Source organism: Pezoporus wallicus, unplaced genomic scaffold (assembly GCF_028554395.1).
Source record: "Pezoporus wallicus isolate ANWC-B61680 ecotype Strahan unplaced genomic scaffold, APGP_CSIRO_Pwel_v1 contig_13006, whole genome shotgun sequence".
NCBI lineage: Eukaryota > Metazoa > Chordata > Aves > Psittaciformes > Psittacidae > Pezoporus > Pezoporus wallicus.
Window position 1 is genome coordinate 27865 of NW_026638875.1, and position 6284 is coordinate 34148.

Below are 6284 nucleotides of genomic sequence, written 5' to 3' on the forward strand. Positions count from 1 at the left end.
AGCCCGCCGCTCCGTCGGCACCCCCCAGGGGTCCACCAACTCCACCGCTTGCCGTTGTCGGGGAGAACCCGCCTTGCAACGGGAAGCGGGACCCTGGTGCTTGTCCTCCTGTCAAGAAAGCAATGGCTGGAGCCCCACCACCACCCCACACACCCCACCGCAGCCTCCCAGGCTCCAGCTCTCCCTGAAAGACCCCGGGCAGCTTGCACAGCCCTCTGACAGGCGAACGGCAGTTAAGTGACATGATCAAGGCTGTCCAGTGGCAGAGGCAGAAGCAGCCCCCAAGCATCCTTACTCCCAGCTCTGCGGTACCCAGCGCTCTACACTGCTTCCCTTCCACTTCTCAATCCTGACTGTGGAAAGCAGGAGCTGTGCTAAGTCCTCTGTTGAGCAGCAAGTCCACCCTGGGAGAATAAAGCACAGGCACCAACCCATGTTCCCCATCCCCACTAGCCACCAGCTGCTGTAGGGAAGCAGCAGAGGAGCACTTCCAGCAGCCAAAGCTAAGGGACTGAGATGGGCAGACACCCCTACAGATGCCATGGTTACGCAGTGCTTCCTTATGGACCATCATATGGATCACTGTGGCTCGGCGGACCAGACCTTATCCTGCCAGACCAAGTCCTAAATCCTGACACCTCTGAGCATCCCTGGAGGTGGAAGGGAAGGAGGTAGCCACCCTTTCCCAGCACCATGACTGTTAGGGTGATGCACTATGTCCCTCTCCTTTCTTCCAAGCCCATCTTTCTCCCAGATCTGTCCTAGATCATACAGAATCAACCCAGTTTTAAATAGGACCAATGCTTTTGCAGCCCCAGTGAGACATCCTCCATGGAAGGACAGGACAACACAGCGCTCCAGCCAGCCCTGTGGTGCAAAAGCACTAATTAGACCATCACCAGGTCTCAGAGCTCAGTAGAGTAGGGCAGTATCAGTGATGAGGAAATCATTGCACCACTGTTGCTCTCCTGGGGCTACATCAAGGAGCAGAGCACTGCTGCAAAGGACACCCGGCACGAACCAGGGCGTCCCAGCTTCTGGCCTGGTTACAGGGAAGAAGAAGTGATGCAAAGGTGGGAGAGAGGACAGCAGGTCCTGTGGCCACCGAGGAAGGACAGACCAAAGGGCCAACACAGACAGCCGGAGAGGGATCCATCAAGCCAGCTGGTCCCAGTGCCTCATGGTCCCTGTCCCATCAGGATGACGCACTACATGCCTGGTGTGGTCAGCACCACTGAGCCGTGCTTGATCCAACATTCTGTGTGGATCAAGGTAGGCTGGATCCCATCCGTACCCTGTGGATGGTGTCACCACAAAAGCTCTTCGAGGGCAGCCAGGTCGTGCTGCATTGTCAGAGGAAACCTCATCTACTAACACCACTGAACAGGTTGTGTATGGTCGAAGTCCAAGCAGAAGTGCTGTGCTGAACTCTTGGGCCTTGCCCCATGAAGGTGCTCTGCCAACATCCCTGCAGGGCTCCCACTGAGAAAACGGGGAGGAAGCTGGTCCCATGCAGCACTCAAAGGAAGCTGTCCTGGGAACCCTCACACAGTCCTTGCAGCAATACGAAGGGTCAGCACTTGGGCCCACCAACACAACATCTCTGCAGGCTCACTGCCAACCTGCCACCACACCACCAAGGTGACCATGGGGACCGCAAAGCAGACCCACACACCCATCCTGCTCTGCACGTGTGCATCTCATCCTCCCTGGGCCACCAGCCTGCAGGTGAGTGGCTGCCCAGTGCCCACCACATTTGTCTGGGCTCACCCACCACAACTGAAGACACCAAACTGACCATACCTGCTCCCTCACAGCAAGGTGGATTTTCAGATACTGAGCATTTAGAATGGAATGGAATCATAGAATGGTTTGGGTTGGAAGGGACCTTAAAGCTCATGCAGTTCCAACCTGCCTGCCACGGGCAGGGACACCTTCCACTAGACCAGGTTGCTCCAAGCCCTGTCCAACCTGGCCTTGAACACTGCCAGGGATGGGGCAGCCACAGCTTCTCTGGGCTACCTGTGCCAGGGCCTCAGCACTCACACAGGGAAGAACTTCTTTCTAATGTCTAACCTGAACTTCCCGTTTCAGTTTAAGCCCATCACCCCTTGTCCTATTGCTACAGTCCCTAATGAAGAGTCCCTCTCCAGCATCCTTGTAGGCTCCCTTCAGATAATGGAAAGCTGCTATGAGGTCTCCATGCAGCCTTCTCTTCTTCAGGCTGAACAGCCCCAACTTTCTCAGCCTGTCTCCATGTGGGAGCTGCTCCAGCCCCTGATCATCCTCGTGGCCTCTTCTGCACTTGCTCCAGCAGCTCCATATCCTTCTTAGGCTGGGGACACCAGAACTGTACACAGTACTCCAGTAGAATGCAACAGGATAGCATGGCATGGCATGGCATGGCATGACGTAGCATAGCATAACATAGCATATTTCTGGTTGGAAGGGAACTTCAACAGTCTTGTTGAACTGCCTGACCACTTCAGGGCTGGGCAAAAGTTAAAGCATGTTATTAAAGACTTTGTCCAATGCCTCTTCAATACTGACAGGCTTAGGCCACCAACCACCTCTCCAGGAAGCCTGTGCCAGGGTTTGAACACCCTCTTGGTAAAGGTCTGGCATACCTGGAGCTGGTCTGAGCCACCCCACCACTATTCAAGGTAAAACAGCATTCCCAGCCACCAGTGGGATGGGGAGCAACTCTATCCCTGTGCAGCTCTCAGGAGAGGGGACCGCAGGGAGGCTGGGGCTGCCTGCAGCTCTCCTCTCCTCAGCCACTGCCTGCCTGCCCTGCCAGACTGAGAACGTTGAGCTAAACACCACCAGTGCCAAGGCTGGGGCTGGCACACTGCATGGGCTATTCCAGGTCAGTGGGAGCTTGCTGGGGACAGGCCAGCTTTGCAAACAAAAGCAAGGACAGGCTTGACACCCTGCAGCACCCCCAGCCTGCCTGCTCCCCAGAGCCTCCTCCTGGGAAGGGTTAACCTTTCAGCATGGGTACGGACGCTCCTGGAACACAGCCTCCAGAAGAGGCTTCCCGGCAGTCCCTGCCCATGCTGGGAAGCTGGGTGCTGGTGCAGGCTGCAGCTCCAGTGCACAAGGGCTCCCTGTCTGAGCACCGTCTGGCATCACCCAGCACCTCGCTGGAGTCTGGTGACCCAGCAGCACTCAGAGCACATTCCCTGCTCCCTGCCAGCTGCCTGCCATGATGCAGAGGAAGGCCTGAGCCATCAGCACAGCCCCGCACTGCGGGTGTCTGACCAATTTGCTCTTCTCACTGCTGGCTAGGTCTGGAGCCACGTCTTCCTCTCGCCTCTCCCCGGAGGGCAGGATGCCAGCCCTTGGCTGCAGGCTTGCCTCGCTCCACAGCTGCCCTGGCGCTGCTGCATGCTCAGCATTCCTGCTCAGCACTGGAACAAGGAAGCAAGTACAGGCCAGAGCTTCCAGCCTTGTGCTCGGACAGCCACATGTGTGCCGGGCACACTTGGAGCCTGAATGTCATCCCCATGGGCCTCAGCCCAGCAGAGCCTGGAGCTGAGCATCCAGTGTCCTGCCACTGGGCTCCTCATCCCTCCGGCTGCATGATTTTGGGAAACACAGCCTGGGAAAAGCTAAGGGAACCAGGTGGTGCAGTGTGAGCAATGTGAGCTGTGGCTCCAGCTGACTCACCAGGGCACAACCATGCTCAGAAGCTGGCGGCAGCATGGAAAAGCTGTGCCAGCAGGTCTGGTCCTCTGAGCTCTGCTGGAAACCCTTCCCTAGTGTGCTTGGAGCCAGCTCGCAGCATCAGCAGCCTGAGACACGGCCCTGGCCCAGCCCATCCCTCTCCATGGGCCAGAGCTTCCTATCCCAGCACTTTGCCTGCCCATGGGGCTGGGCCAAAGGAGGTGAGGACATCCTTGGAGGGACCACATGAAGTGACATGAGGTGCCAGCCAGCTTACCCAGACTCTGGCCAGCAAGCAGATGCCCAACTCAGGGATTAGCAGCAAAACCAGAATATCCAGATTGCAACTGCAGGAGATGCAGTCTCAAAACAGGCCAAGGAGGGCAAGGAGCTGCCGAAGGGCACCATGGGCTAGTCCAGGCTCTCCAGCCACCAATCTTCTGCCCCCTCTCCAAACTCCCTTCTCCACCCTGGGACTGTGGCAGGCAGCCTGTCCAGCCCCTACTCCAGCGCAGCCTGGGGGGCTGGGTGTCCCCTAGGACCACCTTACCTCCCATGAGCAGGCAGCCATCCCCATCTCAGCACAGGAGAAGCCATCTCAAGCACAACCTGGAGGAATCACTCCACAAGCATTCATGACTCACAAGATTCCCTAGGGGACTGTCCGGACATGGAGCAGGAAAGCTGAGGTCATGCACAAATCCAGCAACCAGCCCAGCAACCAGCCCAGCTCAGCACACAAATGACAGGGAGGTGACACGGCTGGACCGTGGCATCACCAGCCCGAGGATTCCACACCAGCCATGGGGTTGGCATTCCTTGCTCCAAAGCTGGCCCAGGCCAGGCATGCCAGTGCCATAGGGGATGCAAGAGAAGAAGGCAATTTGGAACACAGGTTGCTTTGGCAGAGCTGTTTGCAAATACATGCAGACATGGTCCTCCCTGAGCAGTGCAGGAATCTCCATGTGTACCCTGATCTGCTCTGTGGCAGTCCCAGGCCACCACCGAGGTGAGGCCCCAGTCCCCTCATGAGCAGCACTCACTGCACCCAAAAGCAGAGTTGGTCCATGCAGGGGCAGCTAGTCGGCAGCTCCATTGGTCTGGAGCGCGAAAGCACTCTGCAGCAAGCACCAGCCTGCAGCTAAGGATCCCTCCCCTCCAAACAAAACAACAAAGGAAATGCTGGGCTGGGGATTAAGGAAATGAAACCAGCTGCGCAGAGTAAGCAAGGATAGGAAGTGGCTGTAATCAGCTCCTCTCCCTGCTGGCCTGCAGCTCTCCCAGCCCGGATCCTGCAGCAAGGCACAGATAAACCCAAGGGGAAATAATGTGCTGGAGAGCACATCGGACAGCTAGGAGGCTTCTGAACTATCCCTGCTCCTGGGATGGGAATTGGTGAGCTTCCATGCTCTAAGCCTGGCCCTTCCATGCTCAGTCCATCCCTGCAGAAAAGAAGGTGCAGGGAGACCTCCTGATACCACAGGCTGCACTCTGCTCCTGAGCTGGCACCACAAAATGGCATCTCAGGAGCTTTGCCCTCATCTTGTACCTCTTCTGCCTATCCTGAGCTGCTGGTCCAAACTGGTACCTGCTGGGAAGCGTGCCTCTGGAGGAAAGCAGCAGACAAACAGGCAGAAATGGGTAAATCTGGTTCCTAAATGACACCAGTGGGGTAGGGGTAGCAGGCGGAGGACATGCTGATAGCACAAATCCTGCCACATCCTCCCCTGAGCTTTAGGATGGGACAGGAGCTACCCTCATACACCTCTAACATATGTGTGGATGCCACTATCCCCAGGCTGTGGCTTCAGCCACTATCTCCTGTACCTGTCACATGCCCTGGTGCTGGGGCCAGCTCTGTTGACATGTGCAAGTCCCATCTTCTGCTGGCATGAATCAGGGCTTCCCTCTGATACCAGCATTGTTTGCCAACCCACCCTGCACAGAGCAGAGGGATCCAGGCTCGGGAATGCCAGAGAAGGGCTCACGCAGCCTCATGCAGGATGTGAAGCTCCGAGCTTCCCATCCCACTCAGAGCCATCTGCAGCAGCACGGAAAGGCTGGAGCACGCTGCCAGGAAGCTCTCCCTGGCTCATCTCCACCAGGCTTCCTTCCCCTCTACCCCACAGGCACGTCATGGCTCAGTGCGGGCTGGGGCAAGCCCTAAGCAAGGCCCCAGCCCCCTCCAGAGGGTCTAGCATGGGTAGGATGGCCGTGGCACTGCCGAGGAACCCCAATGTCTCCATGTCTTGGGGTGCTGAGGTATGCCCTGAGGTTATAGCTCACAGGAGAACGGGGTGACCTGGGTTTTGGACCACCAGGGAGAGATGCTGGAGCTGCAAGGACAAGCCGGCCCTCTTTCTTGCTGTACATCACCCAGAGATGCTGAGCTGGTGCTGGACTCTAAGGGTGGGGAGATGGGTGCCAGCCACATGCCACCACCCAGCCCATGCACAGCAGTCTTCCCAGTGGGAACCAGTGGTCTGCCTCCTCAACAGGGTCCCCAGCAGAGCCACAATAGTGGCAGCACCCTTGGTTCTTCTCTGGTGGGGACCATAGACATTCCCAGATACCCCAGCCACATCCAGCCCCCCTGCTCTTCCGTTGCTCCAGCT